Source organism: Symphalangus syndactylus, chromosome 20, assembly GCF_028878055.3.
Source record: "Symphalangus syndactylus isolate Jambi chromosome 20, NHGRI_mSymSyn1-v2.1_pri, whole genome shotgun sequence".
Classification (NCBI taxonomy): Eukaryota; Metazoa; Chordata; class Mammalia; order Primates; family Hylobatidae; genus Symphalangus; species Symphalangus syndactylus.
In genome coordinates, this window is record NC_072442.2 from 43,885,077 (window position 1) to 43,902,470 (window position 17,394).

General features: G+C 57.0%; 3 non-coding genes across 3 annotated transcripts; all 3 read left to right on the forward strand.

Annotated features, from left to right (window-relative positions):
• The first annotated feature begins 4,126 nt into the window (after positions 1 to 4,126).
• On the forward strand, positions 4,127 to 4,318 carry LOC134735401 (U2 spliceosomal RNA). Its single transcript, XR_010118447.1, has one exon. It is a non-coding gene; the product is annotated as a U2 spliceosomal RNA (small nuclear RNA).
• A 5,921-nt stretch (positions 4,319 to 10,239) lies between these two features.
• On the forward strand, positions 10,240 to 10,430 carry LOC134735394 (U2 spliceosomal RNA). The gene has a single exon (XR_010118440.1). It is a non-coding gene; the product is annotated as a U2 spliceosomal RNA (small nuclear RNA).
• Positions 10,431 to 16,355: 5,925 nt separating this feature from the next.
• LOC129470874 (U2 spliceosomal RNA) lies at positions 16,356 to 16,546 on the forward strand. Its single transcript, XR_008653393.2, has one exon. It is a non-coding gene; the product is annotated as a U2 spliceosomal RNA (small nuclear RNA).
• Positions 16,547 to 17,394: the final 848 nt, after the last annotated feature.

Consider the following 17,394-nt stretch of genomic DNA (forward strand, 5'->3'; position numbering starts at 1 on the left):
GTTGGACCAGCAGGCTGGAGGAGTCGCCATCTTGGCAGGGATCATTGACCCTGATCTATCGTCGGGAGGAGGAAGAGCTGATCTTATGCAGGGAGGGCAGGTGGACTATGTGTGGCCTCTGGTGATCTGTTTGGGTGCCAGGTGTTACTCCCAGGGCCACCTGTAACTGTGACTGTGCAGCAACCGTGACTTGAGAAGGGCCTGGCCACGGGGGGCTTAGGCCCCTCGGGGATGAGAGTTTGGTTCCCGGTACCCAGGGAAACCACCGGCATCGGCAGAGGTGATAGCTGAGGAGGAGCGGGGATTTGGAGGAGAGACACAGGATGAGTACCGGGGGCAGCCCCGTGATCAGCAACTGCTGCAAGAGGGGCTGTTGGTTCGACTCACTCGTCTTCGGCGGCTCTATGCGGTACTGAAGGGCAGAAGACAGAAGGTACGAAAACCACAAAAATTAGCCGGGCGTGGTGCTGCGCGTCAATAATCCCAGCTACTCGGGAGGCTGAGACAGGAGAATCGCTTGAACCCGGGAGGCGGAAGTTTCAGCGAGCCGAGATCACGCCACTGCAGTCCAACCTGAGGGTCCGAGCGAGACCCTTATCTCAGAAAATAAAGACAGAATGAAAGAGGCCGGCGCGGTGGCTCACGCCTGTAATCCCGGCGCTTTGGGAGGCCGAGGCGGGCGGATCGCCTGAGGTGAGGAGCTCGAGACCAGCCTGGCCGACATGGCGAAACCCCCCTAAAAATACAAAAGTTAGCCGGGCGTGGTGGCCTACGCCTGTAATCCCAGCTACCCGAGAAGCTGAGGCAGGAGAATCGCTGGAACCCGGGAGGTAGAGGCTGCCGTGAGCCGAGATCGCGCCTCTGCACTCCAGCCTGGGTGACAGAGCAAGAGTTTGTCTCAAAAAAAAAAAAAAAAAAAAAGCCTGGGTGAGCGGTGGCTCAAGCCTGTAATCGCAACACTTTGGGAGGCGGCAGCTGGGCAGATCACCAGAGGTCGGGTGTTGGAGACCAGCCCGACCAACATGGAGAAACCCCGTCTGTACGAAGAACACAAACTTAGCCGGGCGTGGTGGCACACACCTGTAGTCCCAGCTGCTCGGGAGGCTGAGGCAGGAGAATCGCTTGAACCCGGGAGGCGGAGGTTGCAGAGAGCCTAGATCGCGCCATTGGACTCCAGGCTGGGAAACGAGAGCGGAAACTCCGTCTCAAAAAAAAAAAAAAAAAAAAAAAAAAAAAAATTTGTGAGAATTTTACTGACACTGCCGTCAAAACCTCATGTGTATTTCACACTTACAGCACAGCTCCATTAGAACTGACGACATTTCCAGGGCTCCCTAGATACCCGTGGCTAGCGGCTGCCACACTACACCGTGCTGGGCGGTAGAATGGGGATGAGAAGACACGACGGCGGAGATCGGGATGGCGTGAAGGGAGGGAAACACTCGCCCGCAGGAAGAAAATAAAATAGCAAGGGGGCACCGAAAGACTCAGTAGTCCACATGAATGTCTTGATTATCTTGTAGCTGAGATAATGTGGGCTCCAGCTCTACGGGGTCTGTGGGTTTTCTCTTCGTGTGTGCGGAGACGGAGACGAGAGACCGTAGAGATAAAGAGAGAAGACAAAGAGATAGGAAGAAAGACAGCTGGGCCCGGGGGACCACTGCCACCAAAGCGCGGAGACAGGTAGTGGCCCGGGATGCCTGGAGGCGCTGCTGTTCATTGTATTCAAGGCAAGGGGGCAGGGTAAGGAGTGTCAGTCATCTCAGATGATGGATAGGTCACGCGAGTCACGTGTCCACTGGACAGGGGGCCTTTCCCTTTGTGGTAGCCGAGGTGGAGAGGGAGGACAGCAGACGTCAGCGTTTCTTCCACGCACTTATCAGAAAGATCAAAGACTCTGGTACTTTCACTAATTCTGCTACTGCTCTCTTCTAAGAACTTAAAAGGGGGAGCCAGGTGTACAGGCGGAACATGAAAGCGACCAAGGAGGGTGACCCCTGAAGCCCACAGCATCACAGGGAGACGTTGAGGCCTCCGGATGACTGCGGGAAGGCCTGTCCAATGTCAGGCCTCCCTCGAGAGGTGGTGGAGCAGAGTGTTCTCTATCTCCCCTGGAGAGAGGGAGATTCCCCTTCCCGGTCTGCTAAGTAACGGGTGCCTTCCCAGGCACTGGCGCCACCGCTAGACCAAGGTCTCCTAAGTAACCAGGGCCTTCGCAGGCAACTGGCATTACCGCTAGGCCAAGGAGCCCTCAAGCGGCCCTTCTCTGGGCGTGAATGAGGGCTCACACTCTTGTCTTCTGGTCACCTCTCACTGTGGCCCTTCAGCTCCTAACTCTGTGTGGCCCGGTTTTCCCTAGGTAAGCATAATAGAACGGAGATTATTATGGTAATAGAACAAAGAGTAATGCTACAAACTAATGACTAAGAATAGTCAGATGTAATCATATCCGTATCCTATCTCTAGTAGAACTTTTCTTATTCTAATTATTTTTCTTTATTATACTGGAACAGCTTGTGCCTTCGGGCTCTTGCCTCGGCACCCGGGTGGCTTGCCGCCCACAAGGTAAGATATATTGCGTTGAACTATAAGTTATGTTGATTGCTGAATGGTTTAGGGCGGGGGTGGGGTGGGGCACCCCCTGAAATTCTGCCCTGGAGGAGTGGCCTCACCCTAACCCTGGCCGTGGCTAATATTAAGGCCCACCACTCAGGGCGGTGGAGTGAAATGAATTTTCGAGGCAATGCGCGGAAAGCCCTCGGCCCTCCGCTGAAGCTGCCTTAGGAAGGAGGAAGGGAGAGGGAAATGCTGACCCCGCAGGCGGCAGTCTGTGCCTCGGAGAGAAACTTTGTCCCAACCTTGCTGGGGGCCTTGACGCCCATCTTGCCCCAAGAGCACCCCGGCAGTCACCCCTGCCCTCTGGGGTCCTGCCACCCCGAGCCCGACCTTCCCCCTTTTCCCCCCGCGCCGGGCCGATAGCCTCCTAACTGCGTCTTCTCTGTTGCGGTCTGTCGTGCTCATCACGTTTGCGTCGTTTCCTCGCTCCGCAAACGTCGCCTGAGCGCCTTCCACACGCCAGGCGCCAGACTCGCGGCGGGGAAACAGGGAGAAGCACTGAGGAGGGGTCCCAGCCCTCAGTGATGGGATTTCAGAGCGGGAGATAAAGGATTGCCCAGAAGGGTGGTGAGTGGAATAGCTGATATAAACAACGGGGGTGCGATGAAATACACAGGAGGGCTGCTAGTCACATAGGGGGCGGGTGCCGAGGGCCCTAGACTAAGGGAGGCTTCCTGGACGGGTGACACCCAGGCGGAGTCCTGACGACCTGCGTCAGAAGTAGCCAGGCCAGGAGGAGGTGAAAGGAATCCACGTCCCGAGCAGAGAGGCAGCTTGCCCTACACAGCACAGGACACGGTCCGTGCACAGGAGCCCCAGGAGACGCAGGCACGGGGGCTGGGGAGAATCCTTGCTGGGCCCTCGCCGTCCACGCGCCGCCTCCCTCTGCCGGGTGTCTGGTGCCAGCCTCCTGCCTGGCAGAGGAACTCCAGCCCCTGCTCCCGGAAGCCCCTCCAGGCCTTCGGCTTCCCTGACTCGGCATAGGGCCCCTCGTCCCCTCGGGTACGGGGCCGGTCTCCCCGCCCGCTCGCGGCGAAGCAGAGGCCCAGCGCAGCCCGCGCTCCTGCCCTGGGGCCTCCTCTTTCTCCAGGAAAACGTGGACCGCTCTCCGCCGACAGGTCTCTTCCACAGACCCCTCTCGCCTTCGCCCCCAGTCTCTTCCGGTTGTGTCTTTTGGCTGGCTGGATAGAAACGAGGAAGTCGCCCCCAGCGGAGCCGCGGCTCCGCCAGGCAGAGGCGGCCCCGGGGGCGGAGTCAAGCGCGGAGGCCACGTCCTCCGTGAAGGGGCGGGGCTTGCAAATTCGGAATGAAAGCCCGGGAACGCCGGAACAAGCACGGGTGTAAGACTTCCCTTTTCAAAGGCGGAGAATAAGAAATCTGCCCGAGTGTGTGAGGGCGTCAATGGTGCCGTGGACGAGACGGAATGGGGCGAGGAGCGAGGCTGGGGCTCTCACCGCGACTTGAATGTGGATGAGAGTGGGACGGCGACGGCGGGCGCGGAGGCGCCCGCATCGCTTCTCGGCCTTTTGGCTAAGATCAAGTGTAGTATCTGTTCTTATCAGCGTAATAGCTGTATACGTCCTCTACCCGAGGACAATATATTAAGTGGATTTTTGGAGCAGGGAGATGGAATAGGAGCTTGCTCCGTCCACTCCACGCATCGACCTGGTATTGCAGTACCTCCAGGAACGGTGCATCCCCTCGGGGGGTACAACGTTGTTTCCTAAAAGTAGAGAGAGGAAGAGACGTGAGAGGGACAGAGGTGGACCTGCGGGGTGGTTTTGGCTTGCACGCCCGGTGCCCGTGACACGCTGACGCGCCGGCTTGGCTTAAGCGCTCCTTGAAGTACCATGAGGACGGTAGGCTTTTGCGGCAGGCACACTTCCGTTTCCACTGTGACTACTGCGCTTTGGGAAGGCCACGAGTGACCTACTCCTTTGGAGGTCCTTCGATCTCAGCTTGACAGTCGAGTGGGTGTCGTGTGGTGGTGGTGGTGGTGGTGGTGGTGGTGGTGGTGGTGGTGGTGACCTTTTAAAGGAATGGGATCCACCCGGAATTGAACTTCTCCTCTCTCTCTCTCTCTCTCTCTTTCTGTCTCTCTCTCCCCCCCCACTTTCCCCCGCTCTCTCTTTTCGTTTCCCCCACCCCCTCCCAAGTTATGGGGTACATGTGCAGGACGTGCAGGTTTGGAACATAGGTACACGTGTGCCACGGTGCTTTGCTGCAGCTATCCACCAGTCATCTAGGTTTGAAGCCCCGCATGCGTTGGCCATTTGTCCTAATGCTCTCTCTCTCCCCTTGCCCCCCACGCGCCGTCAGGGCCCGCTGTGTGATGTTCCCCTCCCTGTGTCCATGTGTTCTCACTCACTGTTGAACTCCCACTTAGGAGTGAGAACATGCGGTGTTTGGTTTTCGCTTCCTGTGTCAGTTTGCTGAGAATGAGGCCTTCCAGCATGTTCCTGCAGAGGGCATGAACTCATCCTTTTTGATGGCTGCGTAGTAATTCCATGGTGTATACGTGCCACATTTTCTTTATCCAGCCTATCATTGATGGGCATTCGAGTTGGTTCCAAGTCTTTGCTATTGTAAATAGTGCTGCAGTAAACATACGTGTCCGTGTGTCTTCCTAGTAGGAACTTCTTCCTCTTCAGCCCGCTGAGTAGCTGGCACTTTAAGGCAGGTGCCAACGCACCGGCAACAAGCTTCCTTTTTTGCCCAGGAAAAAACTGAGGTGCAGGTAGTATAAGCCATTTGTCACGGAAGGCACAGGAGCAGAAACTCGAGTCCAAGCATCGTGGCTCCACCCTTCATGCTTGATGCATCTTTAGGCTCCGTTCTAGGTACGTGTATCCTTTACGGGATCAGCCACCGGCAGTTGCCTTGCAACCATGATGACAAATCTCTGCCGGCTCTTTTGGGTCTCGTGCCTGTATCTATACGTTGCATCCCAGCAAAAAGATCGGAATGTCCCTTTCGCTGACCCAGTCTCTCACCCTTTCCAAACCCCAGAGATCCTGTCTGTCCTCCGAAGAACTCCCCCTGCTTCTTTCTCTAAAGGCTGCCTTCAGGCCGGGCACAGTGGGAGGATCGCTGGAGCCCAGAAGGCCGCAGTGAGGTGACATCACGCCATTGCACTGCAGCCCCGGCGACAGAGCCAGAGCCCCGTCTCGAAACAAACAAACAAACAAACAAAAAACAGACAAACAAACAAAGACAAAGAAAGAAAGAGCCCAGGCAACCTAGCGAAAACCCGTTTGCGCTGGCGCGTATCTGTACCCCAGCTATTCCAGAGGCTGAGGCGGGAGGATGGGTGGACGCTGGGAGGCGGATGCTGCAGTGAGCAGTGATTGCACCACTGCACTCCAGCCTGGGTGACAGAGCCGGAGCCCGTCCCAAATAAATAAAGAAACATAAGAATAAAGGAACCAGTTTGTAGAAAGCGGGAGAGGGTCCCATTGAACTTCAAGCCTTCAAGCAACAGCTGTGGCCGCCACAGCTGTTGCTTGAAGGTTGGACCAGCAGGCTGGAGGAGTCGCCATCTTGGCAGGGATCATTGACCCTGATCTATCGTCGGGAGGAGGAAGAGCTGATCTTATGCAGGGAGGGCAGGTGGACTATGTGTGGCCTCTGGTGATCTGTTTGGGTGCCAGGTGTTACTCCCAGGGCCACCTGTAACTGTGACTGTGCAGCAACCGTGACTTGAGAAGGGCCTGGCCACGGGGGGCTTAGGCCCCTCGGGGATGAGAGTTTGGTTCCCGGTACCCAGGGAAACCACCGGCATCGGCAGAGGTGATAGCTGAGGAGGAGCGGGGATTTGGAGGAGAGACACAGGATGAGTACCGGGGGCAGCCCCGTGATCAGCAACTGCTGCAAGAGGGGCTGTTGGTTCGACTCACTCGTCTTCGGCGGCTCTATGCGGTACTGAAGGGCAGAAGACAGAAGGTACGAAAACCACAAAAATTAGCCGGGCGTGGTGCTGCGCGTCAATAATCCCAGCTACTCGGGAGGCTGAGACAGGAGAATCGCTTGAACCCGGGAGGCGGAAGTTTCAGCGAGCCGAGATCACGCCACTGCAGTCCAACCTGAGGGTCCGAGCGAGACCCTTATCTCAGAAAATAAAGACAGAATGAAAGAGGCCGGCGCGGTGGCTCACGCCTGTAATCCCGGCGCTTTGGGAGGCCGAGGCGGGCGGATCGCCTGAGGTGAGGAGCTCGAGACCAGCCTGGCCGACATGGCGAAACCCCCCTAAAAATACAAAAATTAGCCGGGCGTGGTGGCCTACGCCTGTAATCCCAGCTACCCGAGAAGCTGAGGCAGGAGAATCGCTGGAACCCGGGAGGTAGAGGCTGCCGTGAGCCGAGATCGCGCCTCTGCACTCCAGCCTGGGTGACAGAGCAAGAGTTTGTCTCAAAAAAAAAAAAAAAAAAAAAGCCTGGGTGAGCGGTGGCTCAAGCCTGTAATCGCAACACTTTGGGAGGCGGCAGCTGGGCAGATCACCAGAGGTCGGGTGTTGGAGACCAGCCCGACCAACATGGAGAAACCCCGTCTGTACGAAGAACACAAACTTAGCCGGGCGTGGTGGCACACACCTGTAGTCCCAGCTGCTCGGGAGGCTGAGGCAGGAGAATCGCTTGAACCCGGGAGGCGGAGGTTGCAGAGAGCCTAGATCGCGCCATTGGACTCCAGGCTGGGAAACGAGAGCGGAAACTCCGTCTCAAAAAAAAAAAAAAATTTGTGAGAATTTTACTGACACTGCCGTCAAAACCTCATGTGTATTTCACACTTACAGCACAGCTCCATTAGAACTGACGACATTTCCAGGGCTCCCTAGATACCCGTGGCTAGCGGCTGCCACACTACACCGTGCTGGGCGGTAGAATGGGGATGAGAAGACACGACGGCGGAGATCGGGATGGCGTGAAGGGAGGGAAACACTCGCCCGCAGGAAGAAAATAAAATAGCAAGGGGGCACCGAAAGACTCAGTAGTCCACATGAATGTCTTGATTATCTTGTAGCTGAGATAATGTGGGCTCCAGCTCTACGGGGTCTGTGGGTTTTCTCTTCGTGTGTGCGGAGACGGAGACGAGAGACCGTAGAGATAAAGAGAGAAGACAAAGAGATAGGAAGAAAGACAGCTGGGCCCGGGGGACCACTGCCACCAAAGCGCGGAGACAGGTAGTGGCCCGGGATGCCTGGAGGCGCTGCTGTTCATTGTATTCAAGGCAAGGGGGCAGGGTAAGGAGTGTCAGTCATCTCAGATGATGGATAGGTCACGCGAGTCACGTGTCCACTGGACAGGGGGCCTTTCCCTTTGTGGTAGCCGAGGTGGAGAGGGAGGACAGCAGACGTCAGCGTTTCTTCCACGCACTTATCAGAAAGATCAAAGACTCTGGTACTTTCACTAATTCTGCTACTGCTCTCTTCTAAGAACTTAAAAGGGGGAGCCAGGTGTACAGGCGGAACATGAAAGCGACCAAGGAGGGTGACCCCTGAAGCCCACAGCATCACAGGGAGACGTTGAGGCCTCCGGATGACTGCGGGAAGGCCTGTCCAATGTCAGGCCTCCCTCGAGAGGTGGTGGAGCAGAGTGTTCTCTATCTCCCCTGGAGAGAGGGAGATTCCCCTTCCCGGTCTGCTAAGTAACGGGTGCCTTCCCAGGCACTGGCGCCACCGCTAGACCAAGGTCTCCTAAGTAACCAGGGCCTTCGCAGGCAACTGGCATTACCGCTAGGCCAAGGAGCCCTCAAGCGGCCCTTCTCTGGGCGTGAATGAGGGCTCACACTCTTGTCTTCTGGTCACCTCTCACTGTGGCCCTTCAGCTCCTAACTCTGTGTGGCCCGGTTTTCCCTAGGTAAGCATAATAGAACGGAGATTATTATGGTAATAGAACAAAGAGTAATGCTACAAACTAATGACTAAGAATAGTCAGATGTAATCATATCCGTATCCTATCTCTAGTAGAACTTTTCTTATTCTAATTATTTTTCTTTATTATACTGGAACAGCTTGTGCCTTCGGGCTCTTGCCTCGGCACCCGGGTGGCTTGCCGCCCACAAGGTAAGATATATTGCGTTGAACTATAAGTTATGTTGATTGCTGAATGGTTTAGGGCGGGGGTGGGGTGGGGCACCCCCTGAAATTCTGCCCTGGAGGAGTGGCCTCACCCTAACCCTGGCCGTGGCTAATATTAAGGCCCACCACTCAGGGCGGTGGAGTGAAATGAATTTTCGAGGCAATGCGCGGAAAGCCCTCGGCCCTCCGCTGAAGCTGCCTTAGGAAGGAGGAAGGGAGAGGGAAATGCTGACCCCGCAGGCGGCAGTCTGTGCCTCGGAGAGAAACTTTGTCCCAACCTTGCTGGGGGCCTTGACGCCCATCTTGCCCCAAGAGCACCCCGGCAGTCACCCCTGCCCTCTGGGGTCCTGCCACCCCGAGCCCGACCTTCCCCCTTTTCCCCCCGCGCCGGGCCGATAGCCTCCTAACTGCGTCTTCTCTGTTGCGGTCTGTCGTGCTCATCACGTTTGCGTCGTTTCCTCGCTCCGCAAACGTCGCCTGAGCGCCTTCCACACGCCAGGCGCCAGACTCGCGGCGGGGAAACAGGGAGAAGCACTGAGGAGGGGTCCCAGCCCTCAGTGATGGGATTTCAGAGCGGGAGATAAAGGATTGCCCAGAAGGGTGGTGAGTGGAATAGCTGATATAAACAACGGGGGTGCGATGAAATACACAGGAGGGCTGCTAGTCACATAGGGGGCGGGTGCCGAGGGCCCTAGACTAAGGGAGGCTTCCTGGACGGGTGACACCCAGGCGGAGTCCTGACGACCTGCGTCAGAAGTAGCCAGGCCAGGAGGAGGTGAAAGGAATCCACGTCCCGAGCAGAGAGGCAGCTTGCCCTACACAGCACAGGACACGGTCCGTGCACAGGAGCCCCAGGAGACGCAGGCACGGGGGCTGGGGAGAATCCTTGCTGGGCCCTCGCCGTCCACGCGCCGCCTCCCTCTGCCGGGTGTCTGGTGCCAGCCTCCTGCCTGGCAGAGGAACTCCAGCCCCTGCTCCCGGAAGCCCCTCCAGGCCTTCGGCTTCCCTGACTCGGCATAGGGCCCCTCGTCCCCTCGGGTACGGGGCCGGTCTCCCCGCCCGCTCGCGGCGAAGCAGAGGCCCAGCGCAGCCCGCGCTCCTGCCCTGGGGCCTCCTCTTTCTCCAGGAAAACGTGGACCGCTCTCCGCCGACAGGTCTCTTCCACAGACCCCTCTCGCCTTCGCCCCCAGTCTCTTCCGGTTGTGTCTTTTGGCTGGCTGGATAGAAACGAGGAAGTCGCCCCCAGCGGAGCCGCGGCTCCGCCAGGCAGAGGCGGCCCCGGGGGCGGAGTCAAGCGCGGAGGCCACGTCCTCCGTGAAGGGGCGGGGCTTGCAAATTCGGAATGAAAGCCCGGGAACGCCGGAACAAGCACGGGTGTAAGACTTCCCTTTTCAAAGGCGGAGAATAAGAAATCTGCCCGAGTGTGTGAGGGCGTCAATGGTGCCGTGGACGAGACAGAGGGAATGGGGCGAGGAGCGAGGCTGGGGCTCTCACCGCGACTTGAATGTGGATGAGAGTGGGACGGCGACGGCGGGCGCGGAGGCGCCCGCATCGCTTCTCGGCCTTTTGGCTAAGATCAAGTGTAGTATCTGTTCTTATCAGCGTAATAGCTGATACGTCCTCTACCCGAGGACAATATATTAAGTGGATTTTTGGAGCAGGGAGATGGAATAGGAGCTTGCTCCGTCCACTCCACGCATCGACCTGGTATTGCAGTACCTCCAGGAACGGTGCATCCCCTCGGGGGGTACAACGTTGTTTCCTAAAAGTAGAGAGAGGAAGAGACGTGAGAGGGACAGAGGTGGACCTGCGGGGTGGTTTTGGCTTGCACGCCCGGTGCCCGTGACACGCTGACGCGCCGGCTTGGCTTAAGCGCTCCTTGAAGTACCATGAGGACGGTAGGCTTTTGCGGCAGGCACACTTCCGTTTCCACTGTGACTACTGCGCTTTGGGAAGGCCACGAGTGACCTACTCCTTTGGAGGTCCTTCGATCTCAGCTTGACAGTCGAGTGGGTGTCGGTGGTGGTGGTGGTGGTGGTGGTGGTGGTGGTGACCTTTTAAAGGAATGGGATCCACCCGGAATTGAACTTCTCCTCTCTCTCTCTCTCTCTCTCTCTCTCTTTCTGTCTCTCTCTCCCCCCCCACTTTCCCCCGCTCTCTCTTTTCGTTTCCCCCACCCCCTCCCAAGTTATGGGGTACATGTGCAGGACGTGCAGGTTTGGAACATAGGTACACGTGTGCCACGGTGCTTTGCTGCAGCTATCCACCAGTCATCTAGGTTTGAAGCCCCGCATGCGTTGGCCATTTGTCCTAATGCTCTCTCTCTCCCCTTGCCCCCCACGCGCCGTCAGGGCCCGCTGTGTGATGTTCCCCTCCCTGTGTCCATGTGTTCTCACTCACTGTTGAACTCCCACTTAGGAGTGAGAACATGCGGTGTTTGGTTTTCGCTTCCTGTGTCAGTTTGCTGAGAATGAGGCCTTCCAGCATGTTCCTGCAGAGGGCATGAACTCATCCTTTTTGATGGCTGCGTAGTAATTCCATGGTGTATACGTGCCACATTTTCTTTATCCAGCCTATCATTGATGGGCATTCGAGTTGGTTCCAAGTCTTTGCTATTGTAAATAGTGCTGCAGTAAACATACGTGTCCGTGTGTCTTCCTAGTAGGAACTTCTTCCTCTTCAGCCCGCTGAGTAGCTGGCACTTTAAGGCAGGTGCCAACGCACCGGCAACAAGCTTCCTTTTTTGCCCAGGAAAAAACTGAGGTGCAGGTAGTATAAGCCATTTGTCACGGAAGGCACAGGAGCAGAAACTCGAGTCCAAGCATCGTGGCTCCACCCTTCATGCTTGATGCATCTTTAGGCTCCGTTCTAGGTACGTGTATCCTTTACGGGATCAGCCACCGGCAGTTGCCTTGCAACCATGATGACAAATCTCTGCCGGCTCTTTTGGGTCTCGTGCCTGTATCTATACGTTGCATCCCAGCAAAAAGATCGGAATGTCCCTTTCGCTGACCCAGTCTCTCACCCTTTCCAAACCCCAGAGATCCTGTCTGTCCTCCGAAGAACTCCCCCTGCTTCTTTCTCTAAAGGCTGCCTTCAGGCCGGGCACAGTGGGAGGATCGCTGGAGCCCAGAAGGCCGCAGTGAGGTGACATCACGCCATTGCACTGCAGCCCCGGCGACAGAGCCAGAGCCCCGTCTCGAAACAAACAAACAAACAAAAAACAGACAAACAAACAAAGACAAAGAAAGAAAGAGCCCAGGCAACCTAGCGAAAACCCGTTTGCGCTGGCGCGTATCTGTACCCCAGCTATTCCAGAGGCTGAGGCGGGAGGATGGGTGGACGCTGGGAGGCGGATGCTGCAGTGAGCAGTGATTGCACCACTGCACTCCAGCCTGGGTGACAGAGCCGGAGCCCGTCCCAAATAAATAAAGAAACATAAGAATAAAGGAACCAGTTTGTAGAAAGCGGGAGAGGGTCCCATTGAACTTCAAGCCTTCAAGCAACAGCTGTGGCCGCCACAGCTGTTGCTTGAAGGTTGGACCAGCAGGCTGGAGGAGTCGCCATCTTGGCAGGGATCATTGACCCTGATCTATCGTCGGGAGGAGGAAGAGCTGATCTTATGCAGGGAGGGCAGGTGGACTATGTGTGGCCTCTGGTGATCTGTTTGGGTGCCAGGTGTTACTCCCAGGGCCACCTGTAACTGTGACTGTGCAGCAACCGTGACTTGAGAAGGGCCTGGCCACGGGGGGCTTAGGCCCCTCGGGGATGAGAGTTTGGTTCCCGGTACCCAGGGAAACCACCGGCATCGGCAGAGGTGATAGCTGAGGAGGAGCGGGGATTTGGAGGAGAGACACAGGATGAGTACCGGGGGCAGCCCCGTGATCAGCAACTGCTGCAAGAGGGGCTGTTGGTTCGACTCACTCGTCTTCGGCGGCTCTATGCGGTACTGAAGGGCAGAAGACAGAAGGTACGAAAACCACAAAAATTAGCCGGGCGTGGTGCTGCGCGTCAATAATCCCAGCTACTCGGGAGGCTGAGACAGGAGAATCGCTTGAACCCGGGAGGCGGAAGTTTCAGCGAGCCGAGATCACGCCACTGCAGTCCAACCTGAGGGTCCGAGCGAGACCCTTATCTCAGAAAATAAAGACAGAATGAAAGAGGCCGGCGCGGTGGCTCACGCCTGTAATCCCGGCGCTTTGGGAGGCCGAGGCGGGCGGATCGCCTGAGGTGAGGAGCTCGAGACCAGCCTGGCCGACATGGCGAAACCCCCCTAAAAATACAAAAGTTAGCCGGGCGTGGTGGCCTACGCCTGTAATCCCAGCTACCCGAGAAGCTGAGGCAGGAGAATCGCTGGAACCCGGGAGGTAGAGGCTGCCGTGAGCCGAGATCGCGCCTCTGCACTCCAGCCTGGGTGACAGAGCAAGAGTTTGTCTCAAAAAAAAAAAAAAAAAAAAAGCCTGGGTGAGCGGTGGCTCAAGCCTGTAATCGCAACACTTTGGGAGGCGGCAGCTGGGCAGATCACCAGAGGTCGGGTGTTGGAGACCAGCCCGACCAACATGGAGAAACCCCGTCTGTACGAAGAACACAAACTTAGCCGGGCGTGGTGGCACACACCTGTAGTCCCAGCTGCTCGGGAGGCTGAGGCAGGAGAATCGCTTGAACCCGGGAGGCGGAGGTTGCAGAGAGCCTAGATCGCGCCATTGGACTCCAGGCTGGGAAACGAGAGCGGAAACTCCGTCTCAAAAAAAAAAAAAAAAAAAAAAAAAAAAAATTTGTGAGAATTTTACTGACACTGCCGTCAAAACCTCATGTGTATTTCACACTTACAGCACAGCTCCATTAGAACTGACGACATTTCCAGGGCTCCCTAGATACCCGTGGCTAGCGGCTGCCACACTACACCGTGCTGGGCGGTAGAATGGGGATGAGAAGACACGACGGCGGAGATCGGGATGGCGTGAAGGGAGGGAAACACTCGCCCGCAGGAAGAAAATAAAATAGCAAGGGGGCACCGAAAGACTCAGTAGTCCACATGAATGTCTTGATTATCTTGTAGCTGAGATAATGTGGGCTCCAGCTCTACGGGGTCTGTGGGTTTTCTCTTCGTGTGTGCGGAGACGGAGACGAGAGACCGTAGAGATAAAGAGAGAAGACAAAGAGATAGGAAGAAAGACAGCTGGGCCCGGGGGACCACTGCCACCAAAGCGCGGAGACAGGTAGTGGCCCGGGATGCCTGGAGGCGCTGCTGTTCATTGTATTCAAGGCAAGGGGGCAGGGTAAGGAGTGTCAGTCATCTCAGATGATGGATAGGTCACGCGAGTCACGTGTCCACTGGACAGGGGGCCTTTCCCTTTGTGGTAGCCGAGGTGGAGAGGGAGGACAGCAGACGTCAGCGTTTCTTCCACGCACTTATCAGAAAGATCAAAGACTCTGGTACTTTCACTAATTCTGCTACTGCTCTCTTCTAAGAACTTAAAAGGGGGAGCCAGGTGTACAGGCGGAACATGAAAGCGACCAAGGAGGGTGACCCCTGAAGCCCACAGCATCACAGGGAGACGTTGAGGCCTCCGGATGACTGCGGGAAGGCCTGTCCAATGTCAGGCCTCCCTCGAGAGGTGGTGGAGCAGAGTGTTCTCTATCTCCCCTGGAGAGAGGGAGATTCCCCTTCCCGGTCTGCTAAGTAACGGGTGCCTTCCCAGGCACTGGCGCCACCGCTAGACCAAGGTCTCCTAAGTAACCAGGGCCTTCGCAGGCAACTGGCATTACCGCTAGGCCAAGGAGCCCTCAAGCGGCCCTTCTCTGGGCGTGAATGAGGGCTCACACTCTTGTCTTCTGGTCACCTCTCACTGTGGCCCTTCAGCTCCTAACTCTGTGTGGCCCGGTTTTCCCTAGGTAAGCATAATAGAACGGAGATTATTATGGTAATAGAACAAAGAGTAATGCTACAAACTAATGACTAAGAATAGTCAGATGTAATCATATCCGTATCCTATCTCTAGTAGAACTTTTCTTATTCTAATTATTTTTCTTTATTATACTGGAACAGCTTGTGCCTTCGGGCTCTTGCCTCGGCACCCGGGTGGCTTGCCGCCCACAAGGTAAGATATATTGCGTTGAACTATAAGTTATGTTGATTGCTGAATGGTTTAGGGCGGGGGTGGGGTGGGGCACCCCCTGAAATTCTGCCCTGGAGGAGTGGCCTCACCCTAACCCTGGCCGTGGCTAATATTAAGGCCCACCACTCAGGGCGGTGGAGTGAAATGAATTTTCGAGGCAATGCGCGGAAAGCCCTCGGCCCTCCGCTGAAGCTGCCTTAGGAAGGAGGAAGGGAGAGGGAAATGCTGACCCCGCAGGCGGCAGTCTGTGCCTCGGAGAGAAACTTTGTCCCAACCTTGCTGGGGGCCTTGACGCCCATCTTGCCCCAAGAGCACCCCGGCAGTCACCCCTGCCCTCTGGGGTCCTGCCACCCCGAGCCCGACCTTCCCCCTTTTCCCCCCGCGCCGGGCCGATAGCCTCCTAACTGCGTCTTCTCTGTTGCGGTCTGTCGTGCTCATCACGTTTGCGTCGTTTCCTCGCTCCGCAAACGTCGCCTGAGCGCCTTCCACACGCCAGGCGCCAGACTCGCGGCGGGGAAACAGGGAGAAGCACTGAGGAGGGGTCCCAGCCCTCAGTGATGGGATTTCAGAGCGGGAGATAAAGGATTGCCCAGAAGGGTGGTGAGTGGAATAGCTGATATAAACAACGGGGGTGCGATGAAATACACAGGAGGGCTGCTAGTCACATAGGGGGCGGGTGCCGAGGGCCCTAGACTAAGGGAGGCTTCCTGGACGGGTGACACCCAGGCGGAGTCCTGACGACCTGCGTCAGAAGTAGCCAGGCCAGGAGGAGGTGAAAGGAATCCACGTCCCGAGCAGAGAGGCAGCTTGCCCTACACAGCACAGGACACGGTCCGTGCACAGGAGCCCCAGGAGACGCAGGCACGGGGGCTGGGGAGAATCCTTGCTGGGCCCTCGCCGTCCACGCGCCGCCTCCCTCTGCCGGGTGTCTGGTGCCAGCCTCCTGCCTGGCAGAGGAACTCCAGCCCCTGCTCCCGGAAGCCCCTCCAGGCCTTCGGCTTCCCTGACTCGGCATAGGGCCCCTCGTCCCCTCGGGTACGGGGCCGGTCTCCCCGCCCGCTCGCGGCGAAGCAGAGGCCCAGCGCAGCCCGCGCTCCTGCCCTGGGGCCTCCTCTTTCTCCAGGAAAACGTGGACCGCTCTCCGCCGACAGGTCTCTTCCACAGACCCCTCTCGCCTTCGCCCCCAGTCTCTTCCGGTTGTGTCTTTTGGCTGGCTGGATAGAAACGAGGAAGTCGCCCCCAGCGGAGCCGCGGCTCCGCCAGGCAGAGGCGGCCCCGGGGGCGGAGTCAAGCGCGGAGGCCACGTCCTCCGTGAAGGGGCGGGGCTTGCAAATTCGGAATGAAAGCCCGGGAACGCCGGAACAAGCACGGGTGTAAGACTTCCCTTTTCAAAGGCGGAGAATAAGAAATCTGCCCGAGTGTGTGAGGGCGTCAATGGTGCCGTGGACGAGACAGAGGGAATGGGGCGAGGAGCGAGGCTGGGGCTCTCACCGCGACTTGAATGTGGATGAGAGTGGGACGGCGACGGCGGGCGCGGAGGCGCCCGCATCGCTTCTCGGCCTTTTGGCTAAGATCAAGTGTAGTATCTGTTCTTATCAGCGTAATAGCTGATACGTCCTCTACCCGAGGACAATATATTAAGTGGATTTTTGGAGCAGGGAGATGGAATAGGAGCTTGCTCCGTCCACTCCACGCATCGACCTGGTATTGCAGTACCTCCAGGAACGGTGCATCCCCTCGGGGGGTACAACGTTGTTTCCTAAAAGTAGAGAGAGGAAGAGACGTGAGAGGGACAGAGGTGGACCTGCGGGGTGGTTTTGGCTTGCACGCCCGGTGCCCGTGACACGCTGACGCGCCGGCTTGGCTTAAGCGCTCCTTGAAGTACCATGAGGACGGTAGGCTTTTGCGGCAGGCACACTTCCGTTTCCACTGTGACTACTGCGCTTTGGGAAGGCCACGAGTGACCTACTCCTTTGGAGGTCCTTCGATCTCAGCTTGACAGTCGAGTGGGTGTCGTGTGGTGGTGGTGGTGGTGGTGGTGGTGGTGGTGGTGGTGGTGGTGACCTTTTAAAGGAATGGGATCCACCCGGAATTGAACTTCTCCTCTCTGTCTCTCTCTCTCTCTCTCTCTCTTTCTGTCTCTCTCTCCCCCCCCACTTTCCCCCGCTCTCTCTTTTCGTTTCCCCCACCCCCTCCCAAGTTATGGGGTACATGTGCAGGACGTGCAGGTTTGGAACATAGGTACACGTGTGCCACGGTGCTTTGCTGCAGCTATCCACCAGTCATCTAGGTTTGAAGCCCCGCATGCGTTGGCCATTTGTCCTAATGCTCTCTCTCTCCCCTTGCCCCCCACGCGCCGTCAGGGCCCGCTGTGTGATGTTCCCCTCCCTGTGTCCATGTGTTCTCACTCACTGTTGAACTCCCACTTAGGAGTGAGAACATGCGGTGTTTGGTTTTCGCTTCCTGTGTCAGTTTGCTGAGAATGAGGCCTTCCAGCATGTTCCTGCAGAGGGCATGAACTCATCCTTTTTGATGGCTGCGTAGTAATTCCATGGTGTATACGTGCCACATTTTCTTTATCCAGCC